The sequence below is a fragment of the Telopea speciosissima genome, chromosome 10, assembly GCF_018873765.1.
Source record: "Telopea speciosissima isolate NSW1024214 ecotype Mountain lineage chromosome 10, Tspe_v1, whole genome shotgun sequence".
In the NCBI taxonomy this organism is placed as follows: Eukaryota; Viridiplantae; Streptophyta; class Magnoliopsida; order Proteales; family Proteaceae; genus Telopea; species Telopea speciosissima.
The window spans coordinates 42,205,255-42,219,761 of record NC_057925.1 but is presented as its reverse complement, the minus strand read 5'-3'; positions in this window follow the sequence as shown (position 1 = coordinate 42,219,761).

The following is a 14,507-nucleotide window of genomic DNA, read 5'->3' as shown; positions in this document are numbered from 1 at the left end:
CCATTGATTCTTAGTAGCAACTTATCACCACAATAAGTTACTTGCTATAAATAATTAAAAAAAAATAGTAGCATTGTCAAATATCTACTACAAATACACATATTAGAACATAGTTACAAAACTAAAACTCTAAAACCGAAATATTCAACCAAATATATCTTCAAAACCAATATTAACCCACAACTACTTTTAGAAATTTAATAAGGAAAGTAGCCTACCTCTTAGAGAAACCCACACTCCCACTTTTTTGGGCACTTCCAAGTTCCAATCCTTGCTCCTAGCTCTAGTCTTCCAAAACTCAATCTTGAATCAAGATTGTTTAACCTAAAAACAATCAAGGGAAGAGAGAAAAATTAAACAAGATGTACTTAGGATCTATAGAGGAAATTCATGTCTCTCACATGGATTTAAACATGCACCTATGCTTCAATTAGCAATTACTCCAAAAATTCACAAGGCTCAAGAATAATAAAAAATGCACATAAACAAATAGCAAAGCCTACTTGAGGTAAGTTGAATAAATTACTAAATGTGGACAATTTAATTGCAAGATATCATCTCATTAAATGTATATGAGTGATATTCGAGGGAGACCACTATAATTCCGGATAAGGGCAGCCATCTAAATAGAGACTAACATCAACTTATCACTCAATTGACCAAGACTTGGAGAAAAAGAAAATGTAAATAATAATGCACAGCAAGAGACAACATGATAGAACAAATTAGAATGATAATTGTGCTTATGAAATGAAACAAATGGCATTTACACTAGTTAATGCAAAAGACAAATGCCAGCTCTAGGCAGGGCTAATCACAGCTCTAGGCAGGGCTAATCAAGTGAGATTAGATCTGTAATCCATTTTATACTAGTTGCATTTAGATCTGTAATGGAGATTAGATTCTCTGTACTTGTATACCAATTATCCTAATTAGTTCCTTTACATTAACCAAAAGATAGCATCAAAGAATAGTGAGAATTGAGAAAACATTTGATCATATTATAACCTTCCATAGAATTACAAATTATCTAAAAACATAAACCAAAGGAAAGAAGATAAGAAAAACAGAGTATACCAATAGAGGACTTCATTGACCATTAAGCAATCTTCCCAAGAGAGGTCTATGAAGTATAGCCAAGAAGGCCAAGACCCATGTAGGACTTATCGGTACACTTCAAAGGAGATGGAGTGATCTGCATGAATAAATAATTGATTCAACAGGACACCTCTTGGATGGGGTTTTACCTAAAACACAACCATCTTTTACATTAATTGTCCTTCAAGTTGATCTTTTATGTACAGTTATCCATGTTTTTACATCCACTCAAACTCAAGCAGCCCTTTGGATTGTTAAAATAATCTACATTGCATTAATATTTTGGGTTACCAAATCTAAGAGTTAGAACTTAAGGTAGTCTGAATTGAAAGCACAATTTGGCAGCCGCACAGTTAGTAGCAACTGAACATTTAACATTGGGTACACAAATAATCTAAACTTCACCTCATATTACATTCTAAAGATTTTAAGACTTATTACAGCCAACATCCATGTAGCATTTTCAACTTCATGACGATTGGAATTGACATATCGATGGTTGAAGGTGTACCCACCGTCCATGTCAACCTTGTGATCATCCTTGAAATGTGCAACAAATATTGGGTAAAACCTTATGTTACTAAGTTTATGGCAACAAGATTCTACACTAACCATTCTAGTTATGCAGATCTTTGAGAAAGGTCATGGATAGGTGTGGAAATCCATGGTGTGACTGACCAACACTTCACCAAAGAACAATGGCAGAGTTGTTAACGTAAGGAAAATCTTGTACACACAAAGTCCAGACCAATTTCAGCCCCTGTTCATGAAGTAAGAGATTATGCTAATCATAATATGTGACCTTTCAAACTTGTTGAGACCAATTAGATGGTTATGGAGACCAGTTCATGCAATCCCTTTCAAGGATTCATGCCATCTGTAAACTACCTTACTATGCAATTATGCAACTCCAAGGCCTGCAGACCTGATGGGTCCAATTTTCAAACTCATTTGGGGTTTAATCAAGCAAAAGAAATTGAATGAGACAAGAGCTTAAAGTGTTCAAAGCCTGAAACTAAACACATGAAACCGAGAGCTGAGAACCTGAATCAAAGTATAAACATCTATCACTGCAAAAACAAACCCACAAAAATGGAAAGTTGTAAAATATAAATTTCAGTATATCTTCCCCAAATGGGATTCTTCGGTTTATTGCCTAGCACAACACCAAACCAGAGATACTTGCGAGAGACAGAACCAAGAGAGAGATACGGAAGAAGAAGAAGAATCGTATACCTAATTAGTCCAAAGCGAGAGTCGAGGGGGTTGTGCGAATGCAGTTGCCATTGCCGTCGCCGCTGCTGCTAAGAGCCGAAAATCAAGAGTGAGTGATTGACCTTGAAGCTTGAGGGTTGAGTGCAGGCTGCCGACGCCGTTGAGAGCTTGAGAGCTTGAGTGTTGAAATTCTGAGACTTGAATCGAGAGTGAAAGAGGGAGAAAGGGATTCAAGAGAATAGAAAGCCCTAATTAGGTTAAGACTTAAGAGTGATATTACAAAAATAACCTTATAAAATACAAATAATAAAGGCAATACAGTAATATTGATATTTATTTATAAAAAATATTAAAAAACCATAATTTACAATCGGATAATAAATTATCCGATTATTATCCGACTCCGAATAGAACTATCCGACTCCGAATTCGATTAGCTTTCGGACGGATTCGGATATTTTTCGGAAACCAAAATTTCGGATTCGGAACCTCTTAAATGGATTCGAACTCGGATCGGATTCGGATTTTCGGCTATCCATTTACAGCCCTAACAAGAGATGGGTGATCTCAGGAGTATTCCGGCCAACTTTGATTCCCTTAAGGGAAATCCTTGACGAATACCCTCCGATGGTTCGAAAAAATTAAAAACAGCTACCCTGAAGCTTAATAGAGTAAGAACAAGAAGACATCATATAGCTAACCATATCTCACCAATGGTGGTTAAAACCCAAAAATTCAAAAAATGGCTTGAAGGTAACCCCACTGTAGTCTATCATAAGTCTTAGACATGTTAGAGTTGAGGATCATCCAATCCTGTTTGCCCCTGTTATGTCAAAGAAAATAAAATATCTCATGGAAAAATGAAAATATTATCAGTGATTTGCCACCTTTAACGAAAGCTACTTGAAGGAGAGATGATTTTGTCAAGGACAACTCTTAATCTTTTAGCAAGAATGTTATTATTTTTGAAGAAACAATACAAAGACTAAAAGAGCGAGAATCCTCAACTTGTTCCATGTTAATTTTCTTTTTAAGAATAAAGAAAGGAGGGTGTGATTTGCATTAAATGGGAGATAAACAGTAGTAAAAAAATTATGAATGAAAGAATACACATCATTTTTTTTAAAATGACAGAGATACCATCATGACCTAGTGCTTTTAAAGCACCAATGCTAAAAATAATAGTCAAATTTCTTCCTCGGTAGGGAGGGCAATGAGAAACATGTTGTCCTTGTCAGAAATGATAGAATCAAACAAACTCTAAATGAAGGAATGGTCTAGAAGATTAGATGTAGTAGAAAATAGAACTATGATGTTTCACATAAACATCTGTCATCTAGGGGATTAGAAACATTAACACTATCTTCATTTAAAACATATTTAATAATAAATCTCCAAATATTGGAAGCCGCATTGACATGAAAAAATATGGTATTACAATCCTCATTACATAAAAAAATAAACCCTATATTTTTTAAGCCAAAACACTTCTTTTGCTTCTAAAAGTCAAAATAATGTCACTAAAAAGTTTACAGGGCTGAGAAAGAGTTACAGGTGTAGAAGCAAAACTTTTAAGAAAACGTTATTTTTCAAAAAGAAATAATTCTAATTGAAAATTGTTATCAAAGATCTCCTTATTCCAAACACAAAATCACATCATACTAGCTAGTTTACTACATAGATTTTGACTACCATAAGAAAATTACTTGTTTTCGTGAAATAAAAAAAAGCTCCAGATGTTTCATTCCGTAGGGAAAAGTTGAGCAATGGATTGGATCAGCCTTTGATTTTGTTTCGTAAGATAAAATTGCGCAGTGGATGAAGGAAAAACATAGAAGCGTAAAAAATAAGGCAAAATGTTATGAATCCCCAAGGGAGAAGTGCTAGACTTGTAATAGTAGTGAACAAACACCAGCGATGGGGCAAAAAAATTACAACTTGAACCATAGATGTAACAATTCCAATAGTTGAAAATTGTGGTTCATTCTTTAAAACTTCATGTTGAGCCGCTGGTTCAACCACATAGTTTGACCAATCATGAGGATCATTCTCCACGAATGTGAGTAAGGACACCTCATTGATACGAAAACTCTTTTTTTTTTTTAAGAAAGCACATCATATATAGGAAATTGTAATACTCTAGTTTCAAGTGAAAATCATAAATGTCAAAGCTAGGCGGTATCCAAAATTTATACTTAGATGTATTAGCATGCCTTCTAAAAATTAAAACTAGGTAATGTACTTTTTACTAGATACTGTGAAAAATAGAAGGTAATCCTTCCAACCAAAACTTTCAACCTAGCCAAGTATCATTGCAAAGACAATTACAACATGGGCTACTTCAACGATTTACTTGAAATGAGGCTGTTCAAGTGTGTTATACAATGATTACGGTTAACCTTGACAGATGGTAACTTGTTTACCTGCTTCAGTTTGAAATCAGTTACAAAACTGGAACCAAAGTCTATGGATCTGTCTACCAATAAAATTGTTCTGTCATTTTCAAGTCTACCAATTGGTACATAATCCTTGTAATCGAAGCATTCAAATTGACTGATGAAGAAGTGTCATCCAATCCATTGTTTTGCATAAAAGTCCATCAGAATTCATACTTCATGTTTACTATGAACTCCCACATAAGATAAAAATTCTCCAAAAGCAATTAGGTAATGATCTATTAACTTGAAATTTGGGAGTAAAGTCTTATGAGAAGTTTCATTAACAGTATCTATGGAAAATAAGAACATTCGATTACCTTCAGTAAAAATGAATTGTACGAAACTATTAACAGATATGGCTTGTTTGACATTCGCAGGAAACTGAGGCCCTCTGACTTCTCTCCATTCATTAGAACAAGAATGAGTATCTTATAAACTAAGCGAAGTCCATTCCCATCTTGATCATAAATCTGGCACACGATCTTGTATTTCTGTTTTGAGAAATATATGTAAACCCAAAAGCATTATCCAGTTTAATATGTGAACATATTCTTACTTTTATTGTTTCTCTAGTGACAACGTTTTCTATAAAAAATATCCCAACATTGGATAGTCTTGCACCAACAGAAGGCCATTACAGGAAGCACATGGTGGCTTCATCATAGACATATTCAGATCTTGAACCACGACCACTCCGCCTTTCATTTTTATAAAACCCAATCGATATGAATCATAGACTAGGGTTTGGAGCATGATACCAAGTTTCGCGCAAGAAAGGTTGGAATTAGCAAACAAGGATCAAACATCAGGTTAAACCATTGTTTGCACACCACCTTTAAATTGTACAAAGTATTAGCTTGAAGTCTCTTGAGGATGTAGGAGATGATATCCTGACCTAATATTTCAAAACTAAGAGTAGATGTCTTGACCTTTCTATTCCTCTTAATCTTAGGCATCTCAAATGGTTGGTTGAGTAAGCTGAGATTCTAAAAATGTTGACTTTGCATAAAAAACTTCTCTGATTGAAGATGGTGGAGCAGCTTCTTCTCTTTCGTCAACTCCAACGATCTTTCTCTTAGTTCCTCTTTTCTTGGCAGTACACCGTTCTTGAACAACTGCTAGTTAGGTTACATTTATTGGGGATCAAGTTTACCAATTGGTACTCAATCTCTGTAATCGAACCATTCAAATTGACTAATGAAGAGACGTCGACCAATCCACTTTTCTGCATAAAAAGTCCATCAGAACCCATACTTCAACATGATCACTATGAACTCCAACAAAAGATAAAAACCCTCCAAAATCAATTAGGTAATGATCTGTTGACTTGGAATTTGGGAGTAAAGTCTTATGAGAAGTTTCATTAGTACTGTCTATGGAAAACAAGAACATTCGATTACCTTCAGTAAAAATGAAATATACGAAACTCTTAACAGATATGGCTTGTTTGACATTCACAGACAACTGAGGCCCTCTGACTTCTCTCCATTCATTAGAACCAAGAGTGAGTATCTTATAAACTAAGCGAAATCCATTCCCATCTTGATCATAAGTCTGACACACGATCTTGTATTTTCTATTTTGAAGAATATATGTGAACCCAAAAGCATTATCCAGTTCAGTATGTGAACATATTCTTACTTTTATCGCTTCTCTAGTGACAACGTTCTCTATGAAAAAATATCTCAGCTTTGGATAGTCTTGCACTAACAGAAGGCCATTGTAGGAAGCACATGTTGGCTTGGTTAGAGACATAATCAGATCTTGAACCAAGACCACTCCGCCTTTCATTTTTATAAAACTCAATCTACATGAATCATAGACTAGGGTTTGGAGCATGATACCAGGTTCTGCACAAGAAAGGTTGGAATTAGCAAACGGGGATCAAACATCAGGTTAAATCATTGTTTGCACACCACCCTTAAATTGTACAAAGTATCAGCTTCGAGTCTCTTGAGGATGTAGGAAATGAATTCCTGACCTAATATTTCAAAACTAAGAACAGATGTCTTGACCTTTCCTTAGCATTACACCAGCTCACACGATCTCAATATGATAGTGTCAATCCCATCCCCTTTTGTATATTTAGTATGTACATATCATTGTGACTGTATATACCATATATGTAGGTTTACAGAATAGGAAGTTAATACTGTATATATCATACCATTACAGATCATATACAATCAAGGAAAATAAAATCCCATTTTACCTACCTCATTCTTATCATGGTATCAGTTTAGGAAACGATCCATTTTTCACCATGACTGGTTCTGCTCAAGAGACAGCAGCTTCTTCAGTCCCTCCGGCTACGTTGCCGATCTCTTCTCCATATTTCTTACATTCGAATGATCAGCCGGGTGCATCACTTGTTACTCCACCGTTAGATGGTGACAATTATCCGACATGGAACCGTTCCATGTTGATGGCCCTTGAAGCCAAGAACAAAATCAGTTTTATTGATGGCTCTCTTTCGATTCCGGCAACTTCATCTGCAGATTATGCTCACTGGGTTCGTTGCAACAGCATGGTCAAGTCCTGGCTTGTACACTCCACAATCCCTTCCATCTCCCATAGTATTCTATGGATTGACTCCGCACACGCCATATGGACTAACCTCCAAGATCGATTCTCCCCAAAGAATGCACCGCGTATTTTTGAGATACGTCGCGCACTTTCCACTCACGTCCAAGGCAGCGATTCGATATCAGCATACTATACCATCGTCAAAGGTTATCGCGACGAACTGCTATCTTACCGTGCTCTTCCCAACTGTTCTTGTGGAGCTCTCAAAACGCTGCAGGATTTTCTGAATACCGATCACTTGCTCGACTTCCTTCAAGGCTTAAATGACACTTATGCGGCTGTGCGCAGCCAAATACTTCTGATGGACCCTTTGCCCACTGTCGCCAAGGCTTACTCATTGATCTTGCAAGAAGAGCGTCAGCGTAGCATTCATGATGCACGCCCTCTTCCACCCGATCAAGCAGCCATGATTGTATCTCGCCCCTCTGTTGCATCACGTTCTGGTTCTGGCTCCTCATCCAAACCAGTATATCATTGTTCATTTTGTAATAAGGAAGGCCACTCTGACTCCAGATGCTTCAAAAAGCATGGGTTTCCAGACTGGTGGAAACCTCGATCAAATAATCCAAAGACTGGTTCGATTGCAGCAAGTTCTACAGGAAACTCTGCACCTTTGCGTGCTCCAAGCACACTGCCCATTGCTGCCACTGCCAATGCATCGGTTCCTTCTTTGATAGCCGATCAACTTAAACAACTGCTGGCTCTCCTTCCTCCTGGTGACCACCCATTAGTGAACTTAGCAGGTATTTCATCCCCTTTTTGTTTCAATTCGATCCAATCTTGGATATTGGATTCGGGTGCCACAGACCACATGGTCTTTAACCCCTCTTTATTCTCATCTATTCACAACACTAACACTCATACTCCTGTCCTATTACCCAATGGTTCTAATGTCACGGTTACCCATGTTGGTGATGTTTCCTTGCTTCCTACTATTACTCTCAATTCGGTTCTTTGTGTTCCAGATTTTCATTTTAATTTAATTTCCATTCGCAAACTTACAACTGATTCTAATTGCGTGGTCACCTTTTCCTCTGACTCTTGTCTTATACAGGACCATCAATCGAAGATGACTTTAGCGACGGGTAAGCGGCATGGTGGTTTATATTTTTTGGAAGCGGTTCCTTCTTCTCCTTTTGTTTCTGTTGCGTCCCCAGGTGCCCATTTCGACCTTTGGCATTGGCAACTGGGTCACCCTGGGTTAGCATCTCATCCTCGCATCCGTACTATTGATTCTAATATTTTATTTTCAGATAATTGCACTTGTACTATTTGCCCCCTGGCTAAGAAAACTCGGTTGTCTTTTCCTTCTAGTTCAATAAAGACCGTTTCTTGCTTTGAAATGGTGCATTTAGATGTATGGGGACCGTTTCGTATCAAATTTTCATCGGGTGCCCCTTTTTTTCTCACTATTGTGGATGATTTTTCACGAAGCACGTGGATGTATTTAATGCAATCCAAATCCGAAGTAAACTCTCTTTTACTGCATTTTTTCGCTATGGTGCACACACAATTTAAATCCACCATTCGATGCATTCGTTCCGATAATGGTACAGAGTTTTTCAACAACCAAGTTTCCGCATACTTACACTCTTTGGGCGTTCTTCATCAGTCCAGTTGCGTTGACACCCCTCAACAAAATGGGGTCGTTGAACGTAAGCACCGGCATCTCCTTAATGTGGCCCGTGCTTTACGTTTTCAGTCAAACTTACCTCTTGAGTTTTGGGGTGATTGTCTTTTGACTGCCGCCTACTTAATAAACCGTTTACCCTCCAAGGTAATTCATGGCAAAACTCCCTTTGAGGTACTTCATGGCCGACCCCCAGTCCTCACCCACTTGCGTGTGTTTGGCTGTTTGGTCTTTAGTCGCCCCACTTCTATCCTTCACAAGTTTGACAAACGGGCATCCCCCGGGGTTTTTTTGGGTTATCCTCATGGCCAAAAGGGCTTTAGGATTTTTTATCTCCCGACTAAACGTATCTACATCACCCGCGATGTCATCTTTCATGAAACGATATTTCCCTATTCACTTCACCCTAACCCAACTCTCCCCGGTTCCCCTGTCCTTCCTTTACCCATCAGTGACACCACTGAACCAATCATTAACACCACTGAGCCCATGCTGCCACCTTCTTCTACCACAGAACCATCACCTACTCCTCACCCAGATCCACCACCTTCTTTCCCTACCCAGCCGCCACCATTGCGTCCTCAACGCACACACAATCCGCCGCTTCGTCTCAAAGATTACCATTGCACGCTACCCTCGTCTCAAGTATCGTCAACGGCTGTTGGTTCAGGTACTATGTATCCTATGGCTAATTTCTATCATATGATCATTTTCATCCAGCGCATTTAGCTTTTCTCACATCTTTATCTAGTTCCTCAGAACCAGCTACCTTTACCGAGGTTGTGAAGCACCAGGTATGGAGGGATGCCATGCAAGCTGAGATCCATGCTTTAACACTCAATGATACTTGGACAATTGTTCCACTTCCTCAGGGAAAGTCTCCTATTGGCTCCAAATGGGTCTACAAAATCAAACGTGCATCTGATGGCTCTATTGAGCGTTACAAGGCCCCTTTGGTCGCAAAAGGCTATAATCAGGTGGAGGGAATCGATTATCACGATACATTTGCCCCAGTTGCCAAGTTAGTCACCGTCCGGTTGATCCTTGCAGTTGCCACCATCCATGGCTGGCCTTTACATCAGATGGACGTGAATATGCATTTCTCCACGGTGATCTCAATGAGGAGGTGTACATGAATCCTCCCCCTGGATATCGGCGCAAGGGGGAGACTTGGGTTTGTCGTCTCAAGAAATCCCTATACGGTCTCAAGCAAGCATCACGCCAATGGTATTCCAAGTTCTCTACTTCCTTGTGCCGTTATGGGTTTTGACATTCCGAGGCAGACCATTCCTTATTTTACCTACATCACGGGCGACACTCTATTTTTGTGATTTTATATGTCGATGACATTGTCATTACGGGATCTGATGATGGCTTGATTAATTCAGTCAAGGCTATGCTACACCAGGAATTTCACATTAAAGACCTGGGTCCTTTGAAATATTTTCTTGGCATTGAAGTGGCACGATCTCAAAATGGCCTCTCTTTATGTCAACGGAAATATGTTCTCGATATTTTGAATGACTGTGGCTTGAGTGGAGCTCGACCCTCAGACACTCCTATGGAACAGAACTTGAAACTCACTGATACTTCTGGGGTTTTACTATCGGATCCATCCTCATATAGGCACTTGGTTGGGCGCTTCATTTATTTGACGGTGACTCGACCCGATATATCTTATACCGTCAACATATTGAGCCAATTCATGCATCAGCCCCGCCAGCCTCATCTTGATGCCGCCCATCGGCTCTTACGTTATCTCAAGGGTACAGTTGGTCAAGGACTTTACTTTCCTGCCAAATTGACACTTGATTTGCGTGCATATTGTGACTCTGATTGGGCGAGTTGCCCCATAACTCGCCGTTCCACCACTGGATACTGCATTTTTCTTGGCGATTGTCCAATCTCATGGAAAACAAAAAAGCAACATACAGTTTCTCGATCCTCTGCTGAGGCCGAATATCGTGTCATGGCTGTCGCCACCTGCGAAGTCACATGGCTGTCTTACCTACTTCAAGATATTGGGCTTCGTCGCACCGGTCCAATTCCCTTATTTTATGACAACTAGGCGGCACTCCATATTGCAGCAAATCCGGTTTTTCATGAACGGACCAAGCACATTGAAATAGACTGCCATCTCGTCCGTGAAAAGATGCATCAAGGTCTCATCAGTCCGGCTAAGATTCCCACGGCCTCCCAAGTTGCAGATTTGTTTACTAAGCCCTTGGGCCGTGATCAGTATCGTCTCCTCATGTCCAAGTTGGGCGTTCGCAATCTCCACGCTCCAACTTGAGGGGGAGTCTTAGCATTACACCAGCTCACATGTTCTCAATATGATAGTGTCAATCCCATTCCCTTTTGTATATTTAGTATGTACGTATCATTGTGACTGTATATACCATATATGTAGGTTTATAGAATAGGAAGTTAATACTGTATATATCATACCATTACAGATCATATACAATCAAGGAAAATAAAATCCCATTTTACCTACCTCATTCTTATCACCTTTCTATTCCTCTTAATCTTAGGCATCTCAAATGGTTGGTTGAGTAAGCAGAGATTCTGAAAATATTGACTGTGTGTAAAAAACTTCTCTAGTTGAAGATGGTGGAACAACTTCTTCTCCTTTGTCAGCTCCAACGATCTTTCTCTTAGTTCCTCTCTTCTTGGCAGTATACCGTTCTTGAACAAATGCTAATTGAGTTACATTTCTTGGGGATCAAGAATGCTAATAAATCTCTAAAATAATAATCCATGCGATATGAAATAGGAACGTCTTATAGAACTTAACAACAATTAGAAATTCCTCAATGGGAGAGGCAAAGACATTACCTAATTTTAATGGCACATTCAAAAACTCTAATTCCATAGCACAATCAATATTGTTAATAACATTCAAAGGACTCATAAAAAGCACCTTCGTCTACAACGCATTAGGATCGTTGATCACATGGAAATTACCCTGTACAGTCTTAAAAGAAAATTTAACAACATTATGAGCCAGACTACCAATAATGTTGTAAGAACCTGTAAATTCAAAGTCAGACAGGTCAATATCATCATTCACCTTACGCTTCTTGGACGAAGAACTAGGAAGCAATGACAAATCCCTAGAATATAATGTGGTTACTAAGCAATCCTCATACCTCAACATAATTTTCTCTTTTGATCAGCAATCAGTTGTTTGATGATAAACCATTCCATAAATATAACAAACGAAATGAAGCTCAAATCAAACAAAAACATAATGGAGTACACCATTCGAATTACACATCAATACTACCTCGGATTGAGTTGCGTTTATAATGAAAATTTTTATTACTGGCAGAGAACGAATGGGGGGAACCATAATTTTCAATCAAGATCAACAACTTGAAATTCCTATAATCTCGACAACCTACAGAATGTATTTCTCTGGAAAAAAAAAATTAAATGAAAGTAATATAAGATGAACCCAAAATGGGATGTAATCCACCCCAGGATGCATAGGTAGTGGAGCAACCAAAGACATTAGCAATGTGTGGAGCAGCTGTGTATGACACCACAAAGGCGAGGCATTGATAACCACATCTCAAGCTTTAAAGTTCGTGAAACATACATCAAATAATGAACCTGTAGAGATGATCACAAAAATGGCCCCTTTGGTGATTAAGTATCCATAAGTAAGGTCTCTAGAATAAAGGGAAAAGGACAAGGTCAACCCACACAGTACCCCAAAAGCACCGGTCGGGTCTTGCCAGAGAAAATGTTCCCAAAACAAACCCTAGAATGCAGATCCCTGACATTACCATCATTATGGCATAACCCAAAAGAGTCCCAGAATAAAAACCAAGTAGAGAGATTAACCATTTTTGAGTAATTCAGAGAAGCCCTACTTCTGGATATCCTACGCCGATGGTAGCAGGAACAAGAAGCACATGAAAAAGTATGACAATCACAACCATTCATCGAGGCTCTAGTATTCAAAGCCTCCTGCAACTCCGAATGAAGAGATGTCAAAACTTTAACATGCATCTTACCATTATCAGAAGAGGAAAACCCAACCAGCTTTTGATGGCGACCCAAAAAAAGAGCAACTTTTGTGGCATTGTATGGTCATATAAGCAAAAACCATCTCAAGTAGAAGAGTCGAGCCCACAATGCCTAATGTTCGGGACCCCATCCCTAACATGCCAAAAAAATTACAAGCATAAACTCGAAACAACATAAGAACAATTACAACAATGAGAAATAGAATGCATAAACCCAACACAAAACACCGCCATAGATGAAGAGCGAAGATCATAGAGGAAGAAGGAAGCTTCGGGAATGTGCAACACAGACTGAGAGCTGTTAATAGACAAATCTGAAAGACAATGATGAATGGAAAGAGAAAAAAAGACAAAGTAAATCGATGCGATCAATGAGAAACATGGCTAAAGCACGCTATGGCACCTCTTCCTGTCACTGTTTTTTTACATGAAGTGTATCCCGACTTCACACGTTTTGCCACATGAAAAAATGAAGTGACAATTTCAACCATTGGATACTTAGAAATGGCCTGAATTGGTCAAATGTCAAATTTAGATTCACATTCAATATATATCGTCTCATCCATAGGCATATCCTCCCATGTATGTCCATGGACCCCCTCATAGTCCTTAGCACCTCCAATTAGTTCAATGTTTTGTCTTGCCACATAGTCTATTCCATTTGGGCTGAAACTTGACATAGATAGAGCCAACCGTTGAACTAGGTGCCCATCCATGATTCCTTCCCAGACTGCTCAATTAGGAATCCCACTTGGAATTCTAACTTTCATGTAGAAATTTGGACGGCCCAAGTCTACACTGATTTAGGGCTATCAAGCTCCTTGGGTTGCACTACTATTGACCCAGGTCCGGATGGGCTTGGTGAGAATTGGGATGTGCAGCATTAGGTTGGAGTAGGGTTGACATAGACTGACTCAATCTCTGGCTGCAATTCAGCCTATATTGAATTGAACACTTTCATTTATGAAAACTTCAAATCCAACCAACACTAATGCTTAAGGTATCGCAAAATTACCCTTGGATTACTAGTTAACATGGTTTGAGTATTAAGAAATCATATACTTAAACCTGTCTTAGTGAAGTGTCTATACATGTGTTATGTTTTGTGGATGCCCCCGAACACATAGAATACATTCTTTTTTAGCTAACGAGGATCTCTTGAACCTACCCGGGTACGGTTCACGGTACACGAAGCCTCCTCACCCCGTGTAAAGCTTCACTCGTGGGGACTTGAACTTGGGACCCTGTGACCGAAGCATATCATCCTAAACAAGCCAAGAAAACCCACTGGGGGTTACATATTGATGACAATTTGGCTATTAAATCCCTTACATAAAATACATTCTTATTACTATAGAAATTCCACAAAAGTTATTCCTAGAAAGAACACCCCCCCCCCTCCCCACCCATAAAAAAAAAAAAAAAATTACAGTTGTTCCTCTCTTATAGTACTATAATTTCAAACATTCCCATATCTCACTAGTAAATAAATAAATAAATAAA